The 26,810-nt window shown below is 40.9% G+C and overlaps 1 pseudogene across 1 annotated transcript in view; it reads right to left on the bottom strand.

The window, feature by feature from the left end:
• The window catches only part of LOC311140177 (outer dynein arm-docking complex subunit 2-like), a 99,717-nt pseudogene extending 79,535 nt beyond the window's left edge, over nucleotides 1-20,182 (bottom strand). Inside the window, exons 1-7 of the transcript in view lie at nucleotides 19,959-20,182; nucleotides 16,872-17,084; nucleotides 16,556-16,662; nucleotides 14,266-14,402; nucleotides 13,406-13,522; nucleotides 9,515-9,736; nucleotides 7,585-7,732 (exon numbers count right to left, since the gene is read on the bottom strand). The product of the transcript in view is annotated as an outer dynein arm-docking complex subunit 2-like (transcript). The remainder of the gene's footprint in view (nucleotides 1-7,584; nucleotides 7,733-9,514; nucleotides 9,737-13,405; nucleotides 13,523-14,265; nucleotides 14,403-16,555; nucleotides 16,663-16,871; nucleotides 17,085-19,958) is intronic.
• Nucleotides 20,183-26,810: the final 6,628 nt, after the last annotated feature.

Below are 26,810 nucleotides of genomic sequence, written 5' to 3'. Positions count from 1 at the left end.
CTGCTTTTTTTCTTTCAGTTCTGTTTTTAAATGAACCCCAGATAGACCTGGAAAAAAATCTAGTTGCTTTTATTAGTTGCACACTTCATAAACATCTCAGCCTCAGGACCATCCCAAACAGATTACTCTACCCACGCAGAGGAGACTCGAACCTCTTATGTAATGAACGTATCAATGTGAGAGAGAGTTCTTTAAAGTGAAAATATAGAACATGTTTAACTATAAATAACACAGTATGGTCTACGCAGTTCATGTTTTGGGGGTACAGTTATATCAGAATGTACTGTATCAGGGTGTACCGTGATATGAAGCAGTTGTTTGATCAAATCGTTCACCCCCCAAAAAGAGGTAGCCTGACACACTTTTGGGAGTGGGATAACGGGCACATGTGTTCCCCATATTATGACGTTGGCCTAAATGTGAACCATTCATCTAGTAACAGCAGTGGATCTACTGCTTCTTTTTTCTCTCCACCACCACTTCTTCCTCTTCAAAGGATTCAGTGGGGCTAGGATCATACCTTTTAAAAACAAAACGCTATGTTTATAACTGATACCAGAGAGAAAAGATCATATGCTTCCATTTTTGTTAGCTTTGGTCTAGAAGTATTGTAGACATTCTTTAAAACATTGACAACATCTGACAATCTTTTATGATGGACTCTCCTCCAGATAGCATGATAGGGGCAGATGCGCAGCCAGAGGGGGCAGCCTACAACTCAAACACTATCTGTCTGAGTGCATCCCAAATCGCACCCTATTCCCTATATAGGACACTACTTTTGGCCAGAGCCCTATTTGGGGATTTGGGAAGCAACCTCTGTCTACATCTAAAGACTACAGCTTATGAAAGACACATGAAAAAAACTGTAAACACAACTAATGACTGGGGTTTACATAACATGATGAGACAACATTTTTCTACAGTATTTATGTGACTTTGGGGCATTTGTGATTCGCCACAGACAACAATACTGCATAGATTTACACTTAGGGGGATACAGAGAAGACTGCAGGGGTTAGGCTGCTATGTGTTTTGTTTTGAGTAGTTAAACCGAGGTGAACACCTCTTTCTTATGACCCGGGGGGAGGGACCCACTGCTCAAGACATTTTGCAATAACAATAGCAATTTCTAAATGTCCTCATAAATTACATCCAGAGGAAAAATATATTTAAATATCGCACATTACAAAGTAGGGAAAGAATGAAGGAGATTCATAAACTCTCATGATCTGATAAATGTATTACCAATATATAAAACAAGCATTTATTATGGTCCTTTAATCCAGACACCTACATTACAAACAGAGCAAGTGCAACAGGCACTAAGCACAAATATATATATATGTATATGTTTTATTGTCACATACACCGGATAGGTGCTGTGAAATGTGTTGTTTTACAGGGTCAGCCATAGCAGTACCCCGCCCCTGGAGTAAATTAGGCTTCCTCAAGGGCACACTAAGCACTAAGAAGTGCCCTGGGAAGCAGACATCACATAAAGGGAATTTACGTGTTAATGTCGCTCTGGAATTCACACCAGACACGCAGGGCGGATGATCATCATTAATCAGCAACTCAGCTAAATTAAAAAGACCATTGTATAAAAGATGTATCTACCTATCCAATAAGATTATGGAATCAACAACTGATTTACGCAATAAAACACTATAAGGGATCACATTTCATTAAAGGGGTTAACCTGATATCACCCATTAAAAAAAATATTTAAAAAACGTTTGTCTCCCTGTGTAATTGTTCACCACCAAAAAAACTGAAATCTGGCTGAAACTTTCACTGCTTGATACAACTCTTCCAAACAGCAAGGTAATAACCTGGGCATGTGTGTGTGTGTGTGTGTGTGTGTGTGTGTGTGTGTGTGTGTGTGTGTGTGTGTGTGTGTGTGTGTGTGTGTGTGTGTGTGTGTGTGTGTGTGTGTGTGTATGTGTGCATGCCCCCACAGAGCTGGATCTATGACAGGTGGAATGAAGCCACTGTCTGTGTTTCTCCTGTCTGTGTTCATCGACCTCAGTCGGTGTAAGAAAGAAGCAACCAGCTTGGCAGGGGCCGCATCCTGGAGGGTGCATGTGGTTTTTCTCTTCTGCCGTTTCTGGAGCAGACTAGCCATGTAGGGTACAGATGAAGAAAAGAAAAAAAGACTGAGCCTACTGCCAAGTACATTATGGGTAACGAATAGGGAAAGAATGATTGGTGGTTCTCTCTTACTTCATATTGGACATAGGATCTTCTATAAAATAAAATGTTGAGCATATGACTGGCCCTGCTGTCTTGTAGCGGCTAGTGAAATAATACAGTTTGTGTCAGGCGTCCAAATGTTTTGTGGTATTTTGTGTCACTAAAAAGTTGCTTAATTTAAAAAGTATGGAAATATGTACAGACGTTCTGTAAAACATTCTCTAGACATAAGTTACAGTATTCATAGTGAACATTACTTTGTCTGGTGGATGAGTATGAGTAGGCTATTTAATTTCTCTGAGTTTCCAAAATAATTGTTCAAACTGATGTGTGTTGTATTTATATTTAGCCTTTTAGTCTAAGGCTTCCAATCAACAGTTAGATTTTTTCTGGTACTTAAGAATCTATTTCTGAAAAAGGTCTTTATAACATGTTAACAGAGCTGAATAGTCAGTTCAAAGCTGTGAAACACCTAATTCATTGGAAATAATGTTTCACTCTATTAAGTTAATGTGAGGGTAGTGACTGACCCTGGCTCTTTCACACGGCAGGAGAACATGAGGTAATTAGGAAAAGTGTTCTCCTGAGAGAACATGGGGCCTGTATTTCCACTACTGACCAGCTGAGGGTGGACAACGTCAACAAGGGTTAAACAAAGTGTCATCATGGATGGACGTGGGACCCCTCTCATTACCCGGGTGTGGCAATCATGACACCTACTTATATTACCTTGCTCTATGCAACATCTTACATTTTACTTGGAAATTAATTAACACATAACAATTATATTGTTTTATTATAAAAAATGATTGACTGTATGTATACCACATCTATCAGTCACTTTACATTGAAAGGGACTATCAGTTACTTTACCTCAGGACATAAAACAAAATATAATCTCATTAATATATGCTTCTATAAACTAAGGACATATCCTCATGCTTAAATATACAAATCTATTAGGCAGAAATAAGGGATAATCTAATGTGTTATTATGTGATAGTTAAATTATGAAGCCACCTATGCAATAAAAATGACCACATTCTAGGTAAACACTTACACAGTACACAACCTTTGAGTGTGGTTTGGTAAGTAATAAAGTTGTTAACAATGTTGGCACCTAAATATACATCGTTTTTTCACATAAGCCACTTACAATCACCAGCAACACTTTATCAAAAACAGCAGAGCACAAAGTAGGGTAATTGGTAGCAGCTACGCTGAAAGCATACTGAATGTATCACTGTTAAGTTGCCATATATATCTAATTCTAGATAATGAAGCAGTGGCTTCAGCTTGTAAAACAAATACCCTGTGGTTACCTACAGTGCATATTGATGGCAATTACGTGGTATGTAGCATACAGTGAGGGAAAAAAGTATTTGATCCCCAGCTGATTTTGTACGTTTGCCCACTGACAAAGACATGATCAGTCTATAATTTTAATGGTAGGTTTATTTGAACAGTGAGAGACAGAATAACAACAAAAAAATCCAGATAAACGCATGTCAAAAATTGTATGAATTGATTTGCATTTTAATGAGGGAAATACGTATTTGACCCCTCTGCAAAACATGACTTAGTACTTGGTGGCAAAACCCTTGTTGGTAATCACAGAGGTCAGACGTTTCTTGTAGTTGGTCACCAGGTTTGCACACATCTCAGGAGGGATTTTGTTCCACTCCTCTTTGCAGATATTCTCCAAGTCATTAAGGTTTCGAGTCTGACGTTTGGCAACTCGAACCTTCAGCTCCCTCCACAGATTTTCTATGGGATTAAGGTCTGGAGACTGGCTAGGCCACTCCAGGACCTTAATGTGCTTCTTCTTGAGCCACTCCTTTGTTGCCTTGGCCGTGTGTTTTGGGTCATTGTCATGCTGGAAAACCCATCCACGACCCATTTTCAATGCCCTGGCTGACGGAAGGAGGTTCTCACCCAAGATTTGATGGTACATGGCCCCGTCCATCGTCCCTTTGATGCAGTGAAGTTGTCCTGTCCCCTTAGTAGAAAAACACCCCCAAAGCATAATGTTTCCACCTCCATGTCTGACGGTGGGGATGGTGTTCTTGGGGTCATAGGCAGCATTCCTCCTCCTCCAAACACGGCGAGTTGAGTTGATGCCAAATAGCTCGATTTTGGTCACATCTGACCACAACACTTTCACCCAGTTCTCCTCTGAATCATTCAGATGTTCATTGGCAAACTTCAGACGGGCCTGTATATGTGCTTTATTGAGCAGGGGGACCTTGCGGGCGCTGCAGGATTTCAGTCCTTCACGGCGTAGTGTGTTACCAATTGTTTTCTTGGTGACTATGGTCCCAGCTGCCTTGAGATCATTGACAAGATCCTCCCGTGTAGTTCTGGGCTGATTCCTCACCGTTCTCATAATCATTGCAACTCCACGAGATGAGATCTTGCATGGAGCCCCAGGCCGACGGAGATTGACAGTTATTTTGTGTTTCTTCCATTTGCGAATAATCGCACCAACTGTTGTCACCTTCTCACCAAGCTGCTTGGCGATGGTCTTGTAGCCCATTCCAGCCTTGTGTAGGTCTACAATCTTGTCCCTGACATCCTTGGAGAGCTCTTTGGTCTTGGCCATGGTGGAGAGTTTGGAATCTGATTGATTGATTGCTTCTGTGGACAGGTGTCTTTTATACAGGTAACAAGCTGAGATTAGGAGCACTCCCTTTAAGAGTGTGCTACTAATCTCAGCTCGTTACCTGTATAAAAGACACCTGGGAGCCAGAAATCTTTCTGATTGAGAGGGGGTCAAATACTTATTTCCCTCATTAAAATGCAAATCAATTTAAAACATTTTTGACCTGCGTTTTTCTGGATTTTGTTGTTGTTATTCTGTCTCTCACTGTTCAAATAAACCTACCATTAAAATTATAGACTGATCATTTCTTTGTCAGTGGGCAAACGTACAAAATCAGCAGGGGATCAAATACTTTTTTCCCTCACTGTATATGTAAACTATACTGTGTGTTCTTCAATCTGCACAAAGAGAGAATACCGACCGTATAGGCTTGTTTCTAAATATACTGTATTGCCGGCATGCCTTGTTTCTTGCCACAAAAACAACTGTTTACATACACACAAGCCTCATCTAAAGTGTTTAAGTCATTGCGGCAAGCAACATGTTAACATCATTATAACATCATTTCAGCAAGCAAAATCATAACTCATTAGATGGCATATTGTATGTGTATTCACAGGCACACATATTAGTATGTTAAAGGGGCAATCTGCGATTGCTAAATACATTTTAGGACTTTTACATTCATGATATATAGCCATTGATTCTTAACAAGTATACTTTATAAATGCCCCATGAGCTTAGTTCAACTGTCTAACCCCATCAGAACCCAAAATATAAGCTTGTTTTACTTCTTTGTTTGTAAACAATGTAATTGTAAACTATCACTGTATAGCCTCAAAACATGGTTAAAACTATCATAGATGGTCAGTCCTGCATCTATAGCTCTGTCAATTAATTTGAGAGTGCTTACATTTTTTCAGCCCCATCTCTCAATAGTGGTGGGATGTATACTTTGTTATTGCAGATTGCCCCTTTAAGACATACTTATTTAAACACATGCAGTGTAGGCACACATATTAGCACCCTGGGTAAATATCCTTAGATAAATAACCCATTAAACACAACACAGATCATTCATGTGTAGCTTTATGAAAGTCTCAATCTTCCTCAAGTACAAATGTTTGTCTATACGGCTGAGAAGAAGTAGAAAAAAACTTTTCTTACTTCTAAAATAAAACAGATATTTAACTTGGCTCAGGGTTAGTTTTAGCTTCTGATGGTAATGATATTATAAAATGACTACTGGACAAACCCCATAAATAACTCCACTGTGTGGTTTCCAGACAGATAGAATGCTGCCTAGGAAGTACAGGTTTACAAATGCATCTTGTTGAAAGCACAAACTCTCACTACGAATTCACTCCAATCCCCACTGAAAAGTTTAACATATACAAACATAACGAAATTTGAAAGTTCCCTTATCAGACATTGGCCCAGCTTCTTTTTATATATAATTTACATTTTAAATCTGTTTTGGAAAGGAGAGTAACTGCTCTTTCCTAAGAAGGAATTTTCATTCATTATCTCATGTTTTGTTAAGCTAAAAATATCTACCTGGAACTGAACTTTGCTTGAATGTTTTCTTTAAAAGATTTACCACCAGTTGCCCTATGAATGATCGTATTTGGGGGGCCCAATTGCAGTACAGTATGTAAAAACATGGACAGAGCCAAATACTGTATCTCAGCTTACAAAGCTTCTGCTAATATTTAATAGTCATAGATCATAGAGATACGAAATAATGTAATTCATATTTCATTACTATACCGTAAATCGATTTAATTAGTACCAAAACAATACACACATTTGAATGTCAGTTAATTTTGTAAATTACTATACTGTATATCGAGACTCAAAGTGGAGAGATTAGGTTATGATTATCATTAAGGTATATGGGCCAGATTTGCAATATATGACTAACCATAATATCATATGATTGCAGTTACACCATGTCATGGCCCTAAACGGTATCTATGCACAAGTCCAAATAAACTGACCGGTAACCACAGAGCAAGAGAGAGAGGGGAGAATTCCTCTCAAATCAGGCTGTGGAAGGAGGTATTCCCAGTCAGTCTGGGTCACTGGCGCTTTGGTCCTCTCTCTCTTTTCCTTTTGTGTTTTGACACATTAATATTCACTATATGCACTGTCAGACCTTTCAGAGCAGCGTTTCATTTATGCTCTGTGGTGTGTGTAAACAGTGTGCCCAGCTGCTGTTTTTAGACAGCTCTGCTCTCTTCTCTCATATGGGTTGGCTCACACGTGCACCCAAACAGGCCTAGTGTGTGTCAGAAACCAGGAATCCACAAACCCAGGCCAACCACTTCTATAAACATCCTACTACAAAGCAGACGCTTTAAAACAGGAGCACATTATATATACTTTTTTATCTAACGTCAGTTTGTTATATTGATCGACAACTTGATGTCATAAAATGTACGCAAACAGGCAGGTGGAATTATGTTAAGGAGATTACATATTGTTCCCTCTCAGGTGACATTAGGACTATTGTGACTATCACAATTCTACAGATACAGAGCCATACCTTAAAGGCATTACTTTTTTTTGACCATTTCAAGAAGTTTGAATATTGACTCAAGTCTGCATCAAAATTACTATATGGATCACAGGAAAATGACCTGGATTTTACTGTTTCCTGTCCATTGTGAACTGCCTGGCCTGCTAGAATAGTATGTTTTCAACAGAACAGAACAGAACAACTTATTTTCAGTGAAATTCCCAAAGCAGAGGGCTGGGCTTCTACAGGCTTTACTGTACTGTACCTTGAGGTACTTGACCAGTTTCTGAATCTGCCAGTACTCAGAGGGCAGGTCTGTGTTGCTCTCCGGACGGCGCTCTGGCTGCTCCTCATCCTCCTCACTCTCAGATGAACTCTCGCTGAAGTCATCGGCGCCTCCTCCTGGGGTCTTACTGAAGAACACAGACACTGCAGGAGATAAGAATCAACAGCAAGTTTTGTGTAACAACTACACAAGTACATATCCATACACAGGATGGGTTTAAACTTTAAATATTATATCAGTATATGATACACATAACAAAATATGAGGTTTTCCTTTTGTCATTTAAAATAACTGCGAGATTATTCTATACAACAAGCACCATTAACAATCTAAAGTTAACCGGAATTGTCAGGTTTGAACTTTCTCAAAATCTAAGCAGCAGCAGCCAGGCATAGAGAGGGACTAAAGTAATGGGGAAACTGGCATCGTCATCATACTACACAGAGCAGGTCTCTCTTTCTCTACCGTAGTCTTCATTCCATACACGCAAACAGAAATGCAGATGGCTTTTAAAGTCAGTTGCGCCACTCAAATAACTCAAAAATAAAAACTGCGCAGCGCGGAGCAATGCAATTTGGTATATGTTCAAATGGGGCCGCGGGGAGACGGTTCCTATGTACACAGATAGCATTTCCAGCGGAGGCCATTATCAGAGGAAATCAGCCGATATGATCGTTTCCCAGGCAACGCAGACGGGCCATGATAAACACTGAACCAAGCCTTAATTAAGCAGTGACGCGCTGTTCCGATGTGTCTCCTATGACTACTGGCCTGGAGTAACATTAGTAGGCTCCCAATGGTCCCCTTCTGTACATGTACCAAATTTCACTGGTGCAAGGCGGGGAGAAGCTATCAGCAGAACAGTGGCTAGAGTCGACCCAGTAACTTTACTAGCGGACCTGTATACACTGGCAGTCACAATTATGGGGACAGCTAGAAACCTTGCTGCCAGGCGCCATAGGAAAGGCAGGGAAAGTGTACATTAGACCCATACATTGGCTTATATAAAAACACATCAGTTTCCACAGAAACTATAACCACGGGTCAAAGAGTTGTGCCAATCTTTTTCTGTGACTTCAGCAATCTCCTTCCTGTAAGCTGCTTGCTCTTCTGTAGAACTCGAATGGTTCCTCATTCATGAAGTGTGAGGAGAAAACCCCACCAGGTGACTTACGTTTTATGAGAGTACTGCCGACCAGGTGAGGAGGACACAGAGAAATCTGCCTTCTTCTGCATCTTCTCCTCCGTCTCGGCAAACTTCTCATTTGCTGCACTTCTTTTGGATTTCTTCTCATTTGCTTCCCTAGAAAAATGAAATAAAATAAGAGGGCGACATCATTATCCGTTTTTCTATTTTGGAAATAGTTATTTATCGTAACATATCATCATCATTTATGCATTGAGGGAGAGAAGAGGGATGCAGGGATTTGAGGCTTTTTTTGTTGCCGTTTTACAGCTTTTATCTGGAGCCAGTTGCCTCTCAAAATTGGGACACTTATCACAAGTTACAGCTAAAACCCCTGCTAGATCTATTTATCAATCAAATAACATATGTGATAGATACTTTTTGTGAATGTTACTCCCACGGCCAAGTTTTCTGTCTGTAATTGTGCAGAGGGGTTCCAAGCAGTGAACACATCGATTAACTGGGATCGTCCATATAATCAGGAATTTTTGTGCTTGCCCTAAAATGTATAAGCCATATGAACCATCTCTTTATAATGTGTGACTGCTGGCATGTGGAGAAGACACACTAAGACACATGCAGCCAGTGGAGTGCGCGACTCCAGCATCACTCCCTTCTTAAAATCTCATCTATTGGAACAGAAAGTTCCCGCCACATACTGAACCTGGTAGCGTTGCAAATATTTCAAAGACTTCTAATATATGGAGTGAAATTATCACATACTCATATGGAGATTCAAGACCGAGGTTCTTCCATTTCAAAGATGGGTCTAATAGTTTTTTTTACGCCTGGCTTGTTCTGCACAAGCTGTTGTCTCGCCTTCTCATGCACATTATTTTCCTGATGCTCGTAAGACCTCTGGGGTTGGCCTTGTTCCTCTGTATCAACCGATTCCACATGTTGGATCTTTTGTGTTGATGGAGGTTCTTCTTTAACGGCAAAATCCTGTTGAGGAAAAAAAGAAGTGAGGAAAAAGGACCTCTCAATTTGCACCGAAATGCTAGCACTGAAATATACAATAAATTCGGGTCGTAAAATTATATGGACTTGGGTCGTTAAAAAAGTTATTCCTCTGAATGATTGTTCTTTTAACAAAGTATTCGGTCCTTTTGTGATTTTTTCAAGTTATAACGCATATTTTCCATTCTACATCTGACATGTTGCCTCCTTATTCCGTTATTTGATAGACACATCACACACTGGTGTCTGAAAGGGTGCAGTTCAATTATTCTCAGCCCAAGAAGAACCATATATAAACTATGGTTCTTAATAAAACACAACTTTCTCAACATTCCCTACTGCAGCAGAATAACAATTCAGCCTTTATTATTGAGCGACAGGAATAAAATAACACATTCCCAGTGCTTTACTACACAGAAGAGGTTCCCCTCTATTAATTGGCTGAACAATATCAAACGTTTATTGTTTCTTTACATTCCTCGCGCTAAAACCTTGCAGCTTGGCTCAGAGAAAGGAGAGCCTTTGTGTCACTGTTATTCAGAGATGATTTTGACGTTTTTGAAGGTCTTTTTACACAACTTTACAACCTAACATAAGAATGCCAACAAGACACATATGAATGGTTTGCAGGCAGGGAACGTTTTTAAAAAAATCACAGGCACCTGCTAGGCAGAAAATAGCTCGCCTCGGACTGCCATTGCTCTCAATAATCAAAATTGTTGGGGACATTTTTTTAAAGTAAAAGGGGGGGGGATAATTAACATGGAATGCTATGGCTGTGTTCATCCGCTTCTGCCAAGCACGCTCCGTCACTTTCCAAACCGGCTTGTTTGTCATAAAACCCTAAGTGACCTGCTGTTGGAACAATGCAGGCCAATTCAGTCCACCATGGCTGCATTTCAGGTGTCCAACCTTTCCTCTTTTTTATGATACCTGAAATGGACAGAAGGAAACATGCCAAACTCTATAGCACGCTACAGCAGCAAACATAAATAGCACAGCACAGGGACGGCTCTGTCAGAGCAGTTAGAGGGCCAGCAAACAAGTGCACAGACACTTTAAGCAGGTCTGACGCCTGCCTGCAACACATTTTTTTTTTTTTTTACCACAGGCGACTTCCAAATCATTACATTGGCACTATTCATCTTTCTCCACTTGTGCCTTGTTCCAAGCCCTCACTGAGAGACCCGAGACTCCAAATATTTGCACATGTTTATTGGACTTGTATCCATTGTATCTAATTACTTTCTCCATACAGTGATGGAAAATAAGCTAAATAGTAGCTGTCAGTGGAATAGCTGTGCGAGGCTCCGTGTGGAGTGAACATGACAGCAGAGCTAGATTGATTTCAGGATTTGAATAACAACATTCTGAGGGTGCGTTTGCATTTTTGCGTGTGATCATGCATGCATAACACACAGACGACACCATGTCCAATTTATAATCATGTTGTAGTTTCAAAAACGAGTCAGTCCAACACTACACTGAGAAGTTGAGTATCGGACTGCGGTGTGTGTCCCTGGTGCTGCACTCTTCTCCTCTGGCTGCCTCTTGCTTATTTGATTGAGAATGTCTGATCTAATAAAACTGTGAAAAATAATCTGCTTCCTCGACGCTGGAAACGAGTAGATCTTGTTCAGAGATTGGTGTTGTTATCTTTGGCTATCAACCTGCCATGCTTCATGTTGACTTGGAACACCACCACTTTGGCCTCTTAGCGCTGCAATCAGAGAGCGGGTCCCCCAGCCGGAGCTATTTCAGATAGTGTTTCTGACCTGACACGGACTAGAGCCTATTCCTTTCATTGGCCACTGGGAAGGGATCTTCTCCTCAAGAGTGAGTGCAATTACTTTATTACTCTATGTCTGAAAAGGTTTATACAGTACTGTACTGGAGTGCCTGTTGCACCATAACAATTATATTGTCAATCAATAGAAAATGCCTTTATCTGCAATCAAATCAGCAGTCACTGCTGAGTCAAGCTGACCCTTTCACACATAAGAGGTGTACTTTAAGTAATGCAGAGGGAAAATAGTTTGGTGGGGCGTAAAAAGGCCAGAAAAACATGGCCTGATTTGAGTGCAGAACACTCCCTTACATCACCATGCCATGTTTTGGACATTACTGTAGTAACTTCATAGGAGAAAGAAGTATGCAGAGAAAACCTGTGACTTGATTTGTATCTCAGCAAACTCATTCACAGTAGTGTTTTACGGCCTACTGTCCATCATCCTCAGAACGACCGACACTCAGCACATACACAGGACTCATAAAACATTAATGCCTGGATGGCCTTTTTACACAGTGAGCGCAGCAGCCTGGCACTGCTCATTGGGGTTTATACATCCCTCACTTAGCCGCCACTCAACTCAACCCGTCTCTGTGGCACTAAAAGTTCTATCACCAGCTATAAATAAGTCACACTGACTGGTCAAGCACAATTCAATTGAAAGTAATGATGAGGTGGCTCTTTTTCATTAATAATGTCATTATTTAAAATTGGGTAGAACAATGGTTGTTATAGGCCACTGCAGTAATATAATGTAAATGTGTCTGTAACATCCATGGATTATACATTAAGATCGTACTTCAGACAACTCTTGTACGTCAAAGAAGACATTTCCTTTCTCTTGAGCTATTTTCCATAAAGCAAGCACTCACTTACCAGTTCCTGAAATTGTGGTGGAATAGACTAAATATATTATTGTTCGCCCCACTTTATACCTGCAAACTATATTATTGTGATAACATCTCTTAATTTATTTAAAAGAGAAAGACTTGCAGAAAGGGGTAAAAGGAAATCAGTCTTAATAATCACATTTCACATTTCTGTTTCAGTAACTCAAGTACAGAATTATCGTGATCATAAAGCAGCCCAGGATAAATCATCAGGAGCAACATTGATAATAGTCTTTGCTAACAGAAATGAACGATGTAAAGTGGAAAAATACTATTAATAGTTTCGGTACACTATTTGTTGTAACTAGCTTACCCATAAGCCTTTCCAAATAGACAAAAGGAAACTAATAAATAGAACAAATATAGATATCAATATAATTATATCAATTATATGAAACATTTGGAGTCATTTCCTAGAGTATAAATACTGTGTACAAAGTGTATCTGTATAGCTAGCTTGCCTGTAAATTATACAACATTTTCCAACAATACATTATTGAGTCACTCAAGACAAAACATATGTCCACATATTCAGACTATAAACACATTTTTTCCCACCAAAGCTTGAAGCCATTATTTGTTAATTCATCAAATCACTTAAGCAGGAAACAGCACTACTGAATGAATCACTGGCATTTCAGAGCAACACATGATTCTGTCTGTGTGAGTAACGACTGTTTCTTTTGTTTTTTTAAATTCTTTTCAACTGGGGTGATTTGGAAAGTAAGGTTAGGTAGCGAGGCTACAGCTTCAGAGAGTTTTCGTTTCAATGTGACAACCAGACACTAGCTCACAAGTGAGGACGAGTGCAGACACTGATTCACAATCTTAAACTCACTATACTACGTATAACAGAATATCATCTATAATCAGTCAAATGCATACTGCTTCATAGGGTTACCGACAGAGCAAATATTACTCAGAGAAAACAGCAACCTGTTGTTTGAGATGCTGCTCCTCCATGTCAAAACCTACCTGTTTATTTATGTTCTCAGCAAAATGGGGAGACTTGCTTTTCAGCAGTGTTACCAGGTCTTTGTAAACATCGCTTGTTCTGTCACAGGCATTTTCCTCACTCTTCTGGCTTATGCCCTGTCAAGACAAAGATGACATTTGATGTATCAAATCAATATTACAGTATTACCATCTGTCAGAACAACTGAGGTTAGAGTGCCAAGGTATCAAAACGCAGCTTCACAGGCTGGAATTCAAAACCAGTGTGCACCGCATCTAACCACTACACACATTATGTTAAACTCTGTAATCTTTGAGGTTTCATTTGTGTTAATATACCATCAATGTCAAACATGTTGGAACACGGGTTTCAGTGTCCTGAACTGAACCATTTCTAGGTGAGGAAAGGGAGACGGGAAACGTACTAACTCGGGCAGGCAGGCAGTGATGGAGGGAGTGAAAGACACTGAGCCATGTAAAATGTTCTCTTTATTAATTGCACACACGTTAAGGTCAATGGGGTTGTTTTAAACGTTTAACACCACAGGGCAAACTTGGAATCTGACCATACAATGAACGTTACATCAGTACATAAATCACTAAACTTTTCAGTGACACTTACCTAATGTTTTGGAAACTTTATGGGACATCATTAAGGAGACATTGTATAGCTTTCCGTGCTTGTTCATAACAATTGCCAAATAAACATATGTGCTGAAATATGTAGATTATTACATCCATTGATGCCTAAAGCATTTATGACAAAACACATCCTGTAGACCAGAAAGAAAATATAATGCTGAGTATAGAACACGGCTGACTAAAATTAATTTAATGAAAACTGACATTCAGTGATACTAATCTATCTCTAGCTATCTTACCCCATTGAGAAAGACTCAAGCTGTGCTACAGGTGATGTGCAGGCGTTGAGTGTCACACGGCTTTATCACCAGGTAGCAGATCTCACCATGTACCTGCCTCCAAGGAGGAGTGCGACAGCCATTGGTGAATTCATAATCTACATAAAAATAATAATAATAAGAAGAAGAAGATACCAGAGCACGTCAGTTCAGTGTACAATGTACTTTAATCAAAATAGTATACAATAGTGCTCGATAGGGAATTAGGTCACATTGTGATTTTTCCCTTAAAGGAAAATTCCACCTAAAAACTATATTTTGGTATACAGCCGGTATGATGCATATTGCATCATATAATGCAAAATGCAGCATCATATAATGCAAAATGGATCATACCAGCTGTATTTCTGTATTTTGAAAGTTCTATATCTTGGAAACTTGATTGGTGGCATGCAAAACATTTTGGGACTATATCAACAATGGACTAACGAAACAAATGAAACATGGACTAATTGGGTGGAGTTTTCCTTTAAGGTACACTACCGTTCAAAAGATTGGGGTCACTTAGAAATGTCCTTGTTTTCGAAAGAAAAGCAATTTTTTTGTCCATTAAAATAACATCAAATTGATCAGAAATACAGTGTAGACATTGTTAATGTTATAAATGGCTATTGTAGCTGGAAATGGCTAATTTATAATGGAATATCTACATAGGCGTACAGAGGCCCATTATCAGCAACCATCAGTCCTGTGTTCCAATGGCACGTTGTGTTTGCTAATCCAAGTTTATCATTTTAAAAGGCTAATTGATCATTAGAAAACCCTTTTGCAATTATGTTAGCACAGCTGAAAACTGTTGTGCTGATTCAAAGAAGCAATAAAACTGGCCTTCTTGAGACTAGTTGAGTATCTGGAGCATCAGCAATTGTGGGTTCGATTACAGGCTGAAAATGGCAAAAACAAATAACTTTCTTCGGAAACTCATCAGTCTATTCTTGTTCTAAGAAATGAAGGCTATTCCATGCGAGAAATTGCCAAGAAACTGAAGATGTCATACATCAGAGTGGAAAGAGGAGTGGGAGGCCCCGGTGCACAACTGAGCAAGAGGAGATATACATTAGAGTGTCTAGTTTGAGAAACAGGCGCCTCATAGGTCCTCAACTGGCAGCTTCATTAAATAATACCTGCAAAACACCAGTCTCAACGTCAACAGTGAAGAGGCGACTCCGGGATGCTGACCTTCTAGGCAGAGTTGCAAAGAAAAAGCCATATCTCAGACTGCCCATCTTAATCTTTTATTTTTATTGGCCAGTCTGAGATATGGCTTTTTCTTTGCAACTCTGCCTAGAAGGTCTGCATCCCGGAGTCGCCTCTTCACTGTTGACCCCAAACTTCTGCACGGTAGTGTAAGTAGGAGGAGAGGATTAGGGGGAAAATAAAGTTCCAATACAGGTTCAAAGAGTGCAGCATCACAGGAAGATAAATCATGTCCCCTGTAGCTCAGTTGGTAGAGCATGGCGCTTGCAACGCCAGGGTTGTGGGTTTGTTTCCCATGGGGGGCCAGTATGAAAAATGTATGCACTCACTAACTGTAAATCGCTCTGGATAAGAGCGTCTGCTAAAATGACAAAAAATAAATAAAAAAATAGAGGGTGCCTGAGCTGCCAGCGTGGATGACGGATCACTCCACCATAGAGAGAGCACAAGTCTGCATCCCAAATGGCACCGTATTCCCTATTGAGTGCACTACTTTTGACCAGGACCCATAGGGCTCTGGCCAAAGTATTGTATAATATAGGGAATAGGTTGCCATTTGGGACATAGCCCAGGTCTGAAGACAGCAGCCCAGGTTACTTAGAGCTCGCTGTGATTTCACTCCCTGATAAATAATCCTTTGAAAACAGCTAGGCCGCAGAGCATCGTGACACACAAACCACCATATTTTAATGTGCCCAGTATCACAGGTTGGAGGCTACTTGCATAGAAGGTTTACATTTTCCTCTGCGTAAGTGGACACATTTTCAAAAGACTGAATTTATCACTGTGGTACTGTGGTATGTATGGGGAGGTGTGTTTTCCGCCAAAAGTTGAATTGTTATGGCATTGCAAATCTGCCACACCGACTAAGGCAAGTAAAAAAAATTGATTCATGTCTCAGTAAACTGAAATCTGACATATATAATGACTTCCATGTTTTTGAGGGTTGAACACAGACATTTTATATTTTTGGAATATCCCAGTATTACCCCCTAATAGCAATCGTTTTCATTCACACCCCAAAAAAATTGAGAAATGTGAAGATAACTCAAACCTGATGTGTATTGAACAGACTTCAACACCCTTTTCTCCCCTTCACTGCAGAAGTGTTTCAACAGCTCGACATCATTCTTCACTGCGGCAGGAATGAGCCTAACCTCCCTGTACAAAAATACTACAAAAACAAATACAGATAATTAATCTTGGGCCCATGTGTGGTTCTTCTATCTAGTAAGAAACTGTTTCTAATCAGAGTCAACCCCATGTCTTTGGACTTGTCTGAAGTCAAGTGGGAGTCAGTGTGTATTAAGATGGATTGATTATTGATAGATAGAGAAGCAGACAGAGTGAGGAGGAGGAAAGGAAGCCACTGGGAGATCTGCTTGAGGGAGTTGCTGAGGAGTTGAGTCCCCAGCTGCTGTAATAGGATGAGCAGTTCCTCCTTGGCCTGGTCCCCCTCCTTTACCTTCCCCAGGAGACGCATTACAGAGCTGTCCTCCCCCTCCACTGTTGCAAAACTAGGCCCCAGCATCTTCGCAACAGGGTCTCTGTTGGCTACAAATTGCTGTAAAAATTGTTTCGTCCTTTTTTCATATATATTTTTTATTTATTTTAGCTTTATTTTACCAGATTGTCCCATTGAGGTCAAAAGACGTGGGCCTTATTTAAAAGATAATCCTGGCCTGGGGTAATATAGACACACAGTAGATGCATGTTTCTTTTCTCAAACTAACATCGCTATTAGCTAGTACCACATTATGGCTTTGGGGTACAGTAAATATAACTGTGAAGAATTGCAAACATAATCTGATGCCAGTTCCTATTTGGATAAAAGTAGAAGATAACATTTGCCCATAGGATCCCATTAAAATTTAGAAATATATATAAAATACCTTAGAACCACACATATCCACATCCTAATACACTGAAATTACCTGTAAAAATATATATTTTTATGCTTACAGTGCCTTCACAATTCACACCCCTTTACTTTTTCCACATTTTGTTGTGTTACAAAGTGGGATTAAAATTGATTTAATTGTCATTTTGTGTCAACAATCTACACAAAATACTCTGTAATGTCAAAGTGGAAGAAAAATTTGAACATTTGTAAAACATTTATGAAAAATGTAAACACTAATATAATGTATCTTGATTTTTAAAAGAATAAACCCCTGAGTCAATACAGAATCACCTTTGGCAGCGATTACAGCTGCAAGTCTTTCTGGGTAAGTCTCTAAGAGCATTCCACACCTGGATTCTGCAACATTTGCCCATTATTCTCTTCAGAATTCTTCAAGCTCTGCCAAATTGGTTGTTGAACCATTTTCAGGTCTTGCCATAGATTTTCAAGCAGATTTAAGTCGGCCACTCAGGAACATTCACAGTCTTCTTGGTAAGCAACTCCAGCGTAGATATGGCCTTGTGTATTAGGTTATTGTCCTGCTGAAAGGTGAATTCATCTCCCAGTGTCTGGTGGAAAGCAGACTGAACCAGGTTTTCCTCTAGGATTTTTGCAGTGCTAAGCTCCATTCCGTTTCTTTTTTATTCTGAAAAACTCCCCAGTCCTTAACAATAATTACAAGTATACCCATACCATAATGCAGCCACCACTATGCTTGAACATATGGAGAGTGGTACTTATGTAGTTCTGTCCTTGAGCTGTTGTCTATTAATGTTCTGTATTATGTCATGTTTCATGTTTTGTGCAGACCCCAGGAAGAGTAGCTGCTGCTTTTGCAACAGCTAATCGGGATCCTAATAAAATACCTACCTACCAAATACCAGTAATGTGTTGTATTAGATTTGCCCTAAACATAACACTTTGTATTCAGTGCCTTTCTGCAAACAGGATGCATGTTTTGGGATATTTCTATTCTGTACAGGCTTCCTTCATTTCACTCTGTCAATTAGATTAGCATTGTGGAGTAACTACAATGTTGTTGATCCATCCTCAGCTTCCTCCTATCACAGCCATTAAACCATGTAACTGTTTTAAAGTCACCATCGGCCCCATGGTGAAATCCCTCAGTGGTTTCCTTCCTCTCCAGCAACTAAGTTAGGAAGGACGCCTGTATCTTTGTAGTGACTGGTTGTATTGATACACCATCCAAAGTGCAACTTATTATGCAACTTGTTAAGCACATTTTTACTCCTGAACTTATTTAGGCTTGCCATAACAAGGGGGTTGAATACTTATTGACTGAAGACATTTCAGACAGACAGTATGAAAATGTCTGCACTCACTAACTGTAAGTCGCTCTGGATAAGAGCGTCCGCTAAATGACTAAAATTTAAAACATTTCAGCTTTTCATTTGTAAATATTTTGAAAAACATAATTCCACTTTGACATTATGAAGTATTGTGTGTAGGCCAGTGACCAAAAAAATCTAAATTTAGTCCACTTTAAATTCAAGCTGTAACACAACAAAACTTGGAAAAAGTCAAGGGGTGTGAATACTTTCTGAAGGCACTGTAAGTCCACTTTTGAATTTATGAAAATACATGTACATAATTACAGTACTTACTGTATACTTATGCTAAAATAATGGGTATTTTAGTCAATTGCATTAAGATCAGTGATTTTAGTATTATGCAAGTCATTTGGGATTAACAAATGACACAGTTTGATGATGTACTGGGTTACTGAATCTCTAATAGAGCTCAGTACAGTTTTTCAATGGCAAACTATGCAACACTCATTAGCAAAACATGCATTCTAATATCCAAAACCTGCTTATCATTATCGTAATACACCAATATTAGGAAAAGTAAAATGGATACTTTAGTAATTTTGGCTTAATCTGATAGTGTGCCTTCAGTTCTTTATCCAAATATATAAAATTAACATGTATACACAAGTAATTATGCCGAAAAACAATATTCAGAAAAGGTTGTGTTGCGGTAATGAGATAAATTACAAAAAACATTTTAATAATTACATTTTAAATACATATTTTTTCAGTAAAATGTTTAACTCAGGCCTTTTCATTAGGTGAGCAATGTTACAAAATATTAGAAATAGACTTGTTTTTTACTTTTTTGGACTTTGAAAACTGATGAGGTAATGAGCATTTTTGCATTGGTAGTTATGGAAATTGTGTTAAAATGTATAATATATGATCAATAAAAACATAACTATAATTATGAAATAGATAAATACAGATCCTAATCATAGTGATCCAAGAGGAATTATGGAAAATGTGTTTATTTTTGTCAAGTGCCAGTTTCGTGATAATCACCCATCTAATCACATGCAGACAGCCAAGGAAAAATGACAAAATACTGTAGTTTATGTTTTCTGTCCTAGCTACTGAAGTTGAACAGAAAACACCTTAATTCAAGAACATATTGTACATATGAGTCCTGCTGCAAGGCTCAAAATATGTTTTAACTCCATAAAAACATCCCCAGTCAGTAACATTAACGTTACACAAACAGCCTGCCTCATGATTACCTGATGTCATACTCTGTTTTGAAATCAGAAGCCTCCAAAGAGGTAGTCCACTGCAGCGGCTCATTGAACACATGTTTAGCCTCCTGAGGGTGTCTGGAGCTGAACTGTTCCACAAACTGTAGGATCTCTTTCAGCAGAGACTCGTTGACTGGGGTGATCTCCAGTTTGCCCGTCCCAGAACTTGCTGTGGTCCATTGCACTGCTCTGGTCAGTGCTACCCCCATAGTAGCAGCTGAGGCACTGGCAACGTCCTGAAACTGTTTTGGTGGAATTGGTGACAATAACAATTCTAGCAAGACATGTTAACAAACTGTTAATTTGCTAGCTAGAGTTAAAGTAGACTGGCAGTCAGATAAGACGGTAGATGGCTAGCTAAGTTTACAGCATGTTGTTGACTGTGAAAAGGAACAACTGGCTACAGTAGCCGGCTGACCCCGTTGCTAACTTAACATCATCATTCCATCAAAAACCTGAAACTTCAAGACATTGTTGAAGCGTTTGTCCAAACGAACAAACTAATCTGCAAATGTTCTAAGAGTACAGTGAACATTTATATTTAAACATTTATATTTTCCATATAGTTTTTATATCTTGCAAACTTACCAACTATTTGAAGTATTTTGTTCAAGGACCACTAGCTAGCTACCAGCTACTAGCTACCAGCTAGCTAGCAATCAAGGTTAGCGGTTAGTCGTTTCCTTGGAAACAGCCACTGCAAAGCCTCCTCCGGTAGCTAGGATACCACTCAACAACGTAGTGGGAGACAGGTCAAAAGGAATGAGATTCGAAAAGCAAAACTCTATTCCTCTCTCCCTGCCTGCAGCATGCTGGTGTGCTATTTACGTTAGTACAGTGTGATGCCTTCATGACGACTTAAAGTTCATTTTCTAAAGTAGAGTGTCCACAGAACCAAAGAGGTAGTGTCTCTTTAGAAACTTCCTCTAGGATGGATGTCTGATTTGGCTTTGGCTGTGTTTTACAGACAAACATTCTGGGCAAACTGAAAACAGTCTATTTGAAGGAGATTTTACATTTAGGCTCTGCAAATAAAGTAATTCAGACTTGATTCATTCAATAATTGAGAGCACTTCACCATTCACCTACTGTATCAAAAGTGTTAATTTTCAAGACACAACCCATCTCATCTGGCTATAATTTCAAAAGTTGATGATGGAAGTGATTTCATTATTTCAGGTTGGCATATATATTTTTTGAATATTTCCAGGAGAGTGAAATATAGGTATTGGTATGTTTTGAGATTGGTAAACTATACACAAATCAGGCCTAGTTGATTAACCAGATCCAATTGCATATTTTCCTTTTCAGGTAGATGCAAAAGGAAAATATCCAGATAACTTCCAAAGCTTTGATTGTGCGTGGAACCTTCCCTTCCTTTAGCCACTCAGCCCCATCAGAAGTGAGCTCAGAGTCAGACAGTTAATGGGGCGATCCACCCTCCACAGAAAGGTAGCTAGTCTGTCTCTGCCTTTGTCTCAAATGGCAGCCTATTCCGAACAGAGTGCACTACTTTTGACCAGAGCCCTATGGGCCCTAGTCAAAAGTAGTGCACTATATAGGGAAAGGGTGCCATTTAGGATGCAGTCTCTGTATATCATGGACTCCTCTCCTTGTATTGGCTAAGCATGTGCCCCAGACCATGATTTATAACTGTGGAGCAGACATGTTTACATTCGATTTGAATAACCCCCTCCTCCTTCATCCTCACTACGCTGAATGAACAGCCACAATTTGTGCAAATCAGCGCTGTGTGTCTTATTGTCTGGCAGCTGCCTGCCCTGCCCACCCGGCCCAGGCTGTGGTGTCCCATGACTCATTGGGAATGACCACACACACAGAGTATCCCATGGCCCCATGGCCCCATGGCCCCATGGCCAATAAAACCACTTACAGTGCCTTGCAAAAGTATTCATACCATGGATTTCTTCACATTTGATTGTGTTACACACTGGGATTCAAATTGATTTAATAGTATTTTTTTGTAACAATCTACACAAAATACTCTGTAATGTCAAAGTGGAAGATTATAATTTTTTGTTTAGATTAATAGAAATTAAATAACTAAAATATAATTGTTGCATAAGTATTCAGCTCCCTGAGTCAATACATGTTTAAAAAAAACACTGTTAGCAGCGATTACAGCTGTGAGTCTTCTTGGGTAAGTCTCTGTGAGCTTTACACACCTGGTTGTGCAATATAGCTCTTTATTCTTTTCATAATTATTCAATCTCTGTCAAGATGTTGTTGCACATGGCTACACAGCAATTTTCAAATCTTGCCATAGATTTTCAAGCAGATTTAAGTCATAACTGTAACTTGGCCACTCAGGAACATTCACTGTCTTCTTGGTAAGCAACTCCAGTGTAGTTTTGGCCTTGTCTTGTAGGTTATTGTCCTGCTGAAAAGTGAATTCCTCTCCAGTGTCTGGTGTAAAGCAGACTGAAGCAGGTTTTCCTCTAGGATTTTGCCTGTGCTTATCCTGTTTCTTTTTATCCTGAAAAACCATACTTGAAAATATACTCAGTGATGTGTTGTGTTGGATTTGCCCCAAACATAAGGCTTTGCATTTAGGCCAAAAAAGTGTATTCCTTTGCAGTGTTTTTTTTGCAGTATTACTTTAGTGCCTTACTGCATACAAAATGAATGTTTTGGAATATTCTGTTTATTTGTATTCTTCTTTTCACTCTGTCATTTAAGTAATTATTGTGGAGTCACTGCAATGTTGTTGATCCAGCCTCAGTTTTATCCAATCATAGCCATTGAACTCTGTGACTGTTTTAAAATCACCAATGGCCTCATGGTAACATCCCTGAGCAGTTTATTCCTGTCCTGCAGCTCAGTTCAGACGGACGACTGTATCTTTGATGTGTCTGGGTGGTTTAATACATAATCCAAAGCATAGGTATTCACTTGATCATGCTTAAAGAGATATTCAATGTCTGATTTGTTATTGTTACCCATTAACCAGTCACTGCCCTTCTTTTTGAGGCTTTCGAAAAAGCTCCCTGGTCTTTGTAGTTAAATCTGTGCTTGAAATTCAATACTTGACTGAGGGACATTTTACCTTACATATGTTATATTTATGGGGGACAGAGGAAGGGTTAGTCATTAAAAAAGAATGCAAAACCTATTATTTCACACAGAGTAAGTAAGTCCATGCAATGTATTATGTGATTTCTTAAGACAAATGTTAATCCTCAACTTATTGAGGCTTGCCTGAACAAAGGGGCTGAATACTAATGCAACGACTATATTTTTGTTATCTAATTTGCATTAATCGAAATAAAAAAAAACTTCCGGCCTCCCGAGTGGGGCAGCGGTCTAAGGCACTGCATCGCAGTGCTTGAGGCGTCACTACAGACCGGGGTTCGATCCCAGGCTGTGACCGGGAGATCCATGAGACGGCGCACAATTGGCCCAGCGTCGTCCGGGTTAGGGGAGGGTTTGGCCGGCTGGGGTTTCCTTGTCCCATCGCGCTCTAGCGACTCCTTGTGACGGGCTGGCCGCCTGCAAGCTGACTCGGTCACCAGCTGGATGGTGTTTCCTCCGACACATTGGTGCGGCTGGCTTCTGGGTTAAGCAGTGTGTCAAGAAGCAGTGCGGCTTGGCAGGGTTGTGTTTTCGGAGGACGAATGACTCACACAAGTCCATAGGGGAGTTGCAGCGATTGGACAAGACTGTAACTACCAATTGGATATCACGAAAAAGGGGTAAATAATAATAATCTTCCACATTGACAGTATTTTGAGTAGATTGTTGACAAAATGTGAAGAAATCTAAGGGGTCTGTATACTTTTGCAAGGCACTGTATTTCCTCCATCGCTTGCGGTCTGCCCTTGCATCTCTCTCTCTCTCTCTCTCTCTCTCTCTCTCTCTCTCTCTCTCTCTCTCTCTCTCTCTCTCTCTCTCTCTCTCTCTCTCTCTCTCTCTCTCTCTCTCTCTCTCTCTCTCTCTCTCTCTCTCTCTCTCTCTCTCCTCTCTCTCTCTCCTCTCTCTCTCTCTCTCTCTCTCTCTCTCTCTCTCTCTCTCTCTCTCTCTCTCTCTCTCTCTCTCTCTCTCTCTCAAATGTTGGTTCAGGAAAGTTATTTCAGATACTCTATGAAGAGGTAGGGTTTCAGGTGCTTTCGCAAGATAGGCAGGGACTCTGCTGTCCTAGCTTCAGGGGGAAGCTGGTTCCACCATTGGGATGCCAGGACAGAGAAGAGCTTGGACTGGGATGAGCGGAAGCTGCCCTCCCGTAGGGGTGGGAGGGCCAAGAGACCAGAGGTGGCAAAACGGAGTGCTCGGGTTGGGGTGTAGGGTTTGAGCATAGCCTGAAGGTAGTGAGGGGCAGTTCCTCTTGCTGCTCAGTAGGCAAGCACCATGGTCCTGTAGTGGATGCGAGCTTTGACTGGAAGCCAGTGGAGTGTGCGGAGGAGCGGGGTGACTTGGGAGAACTTGGGATGGTTGAAAACATGGCGGGCTGCAGCGTTCTGGATAAATTGTAGGGGTTTGATGGCACAAGCGGGGAGCCCAGCCAACAGCAAGTTGCAATAGTCCAGATGACAAGTTCCTGGATTAGGACCTGCGCCGCTTCCTGTGTGAGGTAGGGTTGTACTCTACGGATGTTTTAGAGCATGAAATTGCAGGAGCGAGTCACTGCTTTGACGTTTGCAGGTCATGCCAAGGTTCTTTGCACTCTGGGAAGGCGACACTGTGGAGTTGTCAACCGTGATGGAGAGATCTTTGAGCGGGCAGGCCTTCCCCGGGAGGAAGAGCAGCTCCATCTTGTTGAGGTTGAGCTTGTGGTGGTGGGCCGACATCCAAGCTGAGATATCTGCCAGGCACGCTGAGAGGAGTGTCGCCACCTGGGTGTCAGAAGGGGGGAAGGAGAAAAGTAGTTGAGTGTCATCTGCATAGCAATGATAGGAGAGACAATGTGAGGATATGACGGAGCTGAGTGACTTGGTGTGAAGAGAGAAGAGGAGAGGGCCTAGAACCGAGCCTTGGGGGACACCAGTAGTGAGAGTACGTGGTGCAGACACAGATCCTCTCCACATCACCTGGTAGGAGTGGCCTGCTGGGTAGGATGCAATCCAAGAGTGTGCAGAGCCTGAGACAACCAGCCCTGAGAGGGTGGATAGGAGGATCTGATGGTTCATGATGTCGACGGCAGCGGATAGATCTAGGAGGATGAGAACAGAGGAGTAGAGTCAACTTTGGCAGTGCGGAGAGCCTTCATGACTCAGAGAAGAGCAGTCTTGGTTGAGTGACCCGTCTTGAAGCCTGACTGGCTAGGGTCAAGAATATTGTTCTGAGAGAGATAACGAGAGAGTTGATCAGAGACAGCACGCTCAAGTGTTTTGGAAAGAAAAGAAAGAAGGGATACAGGTCTATAGTTTTTGACGTCAGATGAGTCTTGTGTTGGTTTCTTGAGGAGGGGAGCGACTCAGGCCAGTTTGAAGTCAGAGGGGACGCAGCCAGTGGTCAGGGATGAGTTGATGAGGGAAGTAAGGAGTCGGAGAAGGTCTCCAGAAATGGTCTGGAGAAGGGAGGAGGGGATATGGTCGAGCGGGCAGGTTGTCGGGTGGCCAGACCTCACTAGTCACAGGATTTCATCTGGAGAGAGAGGGAAGAAAGAGGTTAAGTTGTAGGGTAGTTCTGTGTGAGTGAGACCAGTGGACTCAATCGGCTAAGTGAATGAGGAGCGGATGTTGTCAACCTTCTTTTCAAAGTGGTTGACAAACTCGTCCGCAGAGAGGGAGGAGGGAGGGGGAGGGGGTGGAGAATTAAGGAGGGAGGAGAAGGTGGAAAAGGGTTTCCTATGGTTAGAGGCAGAAGCTTGAAATTTAGAGTGATAGAAAGTGGCTTTAGCAGCGGATACAGAGGAAGAGACGGTGGAGAGGAGGGAGTGAAAGGATGATAGGTCCTCCAGAGGTTTAGTTTTCCTCAATTTTCGCTCAGCTGCCCGCAGCCCTGTTCTGTAAGCTCGCAATGAGTCACTCAGCCACGGAGCGGAGGGGAGGGCCGAGCCGGCCGGGAGGAGAGGAGACAATGCAAGTCATAGGATGCAGAAATGGAGGAGAGTAGGGTCGAAGAGGTAGAACCAGGAGACAAGAGGGAGAAGGATTTAGCAGACGGGAAAGATGACAGGATAGAATAGGAGAGAGCAGTGGGAGAGAGAGAGCGAAGATTGCGACGGCGCATGACCATCTGGGTAGGGGCTGAGTGGCTAGGGTTGGAGGAAAGGGAGACAGAAAAAGAAACAAAGTAGTGATCAGAGACCTGGAGGGGGGTTGCAGTGAGATTAGTAGGCGAACAGCCTCTAGTAAAAATGAGGTCAAGCGTAATGCCTGCCTTGTGAGTTTGAGGGGATTGGGAAAGGGTGAGGTCAAAAGAGGCAAGGAGGGGAAAGAGAGAGTTGGAAAGAAATGAATCGAAGGCAGACGTCGGGAGATTGAAGTCGCCAAGTATGAAGAGCGGTGAGCCATCATCAGGAAATGAGCTTATCAAGGTGTCAAGCTCATTGAGGAACTCTCCAAGGGCACCTGGTGGGTGATAGATGACAACATTGTTAAGCTTGAGTGGACAAGTGACAGTGACAGCATGGAATTCAAATGAGCAGATGGACAGGTAAATCTCCTGTTAAAGTAGGCAGCAGGCCTACAGAGCTGTGTGTAATCCAGTCATCTGGGTTTGAGATATCCCCGGGGAGAAGCAGTAGCTCATACCTGAAAGAAAAGAAAATCAAGAAAAATGTGTTGTTGTTGTTACAAGGAAGGATTTATGAGTTCCCCGTTTCAGGTATTTCATTTGGAACAAGAGAGTCTGTGTAAATTAAGAAGAATGGAAAAT

The sequence above is a fragment of the Coregonus lavaretus genome (assembly GCF_964263955.1).
Source record: "Coregonus lavaretus genome assembly, chromosome: 2".
NCBI classification, from domain to species: Eukaryota; Metazoa; Chordata; class Actinopteri; order Salmoniformes; family Salmonidae; genus Coregonus; species Coregonus lavaretus.
The sequence above is the reverse complement of the archived record's forward strand: the minus strand, read 5'-3'. Positions and strand labels throughout refer to the sequence as shown.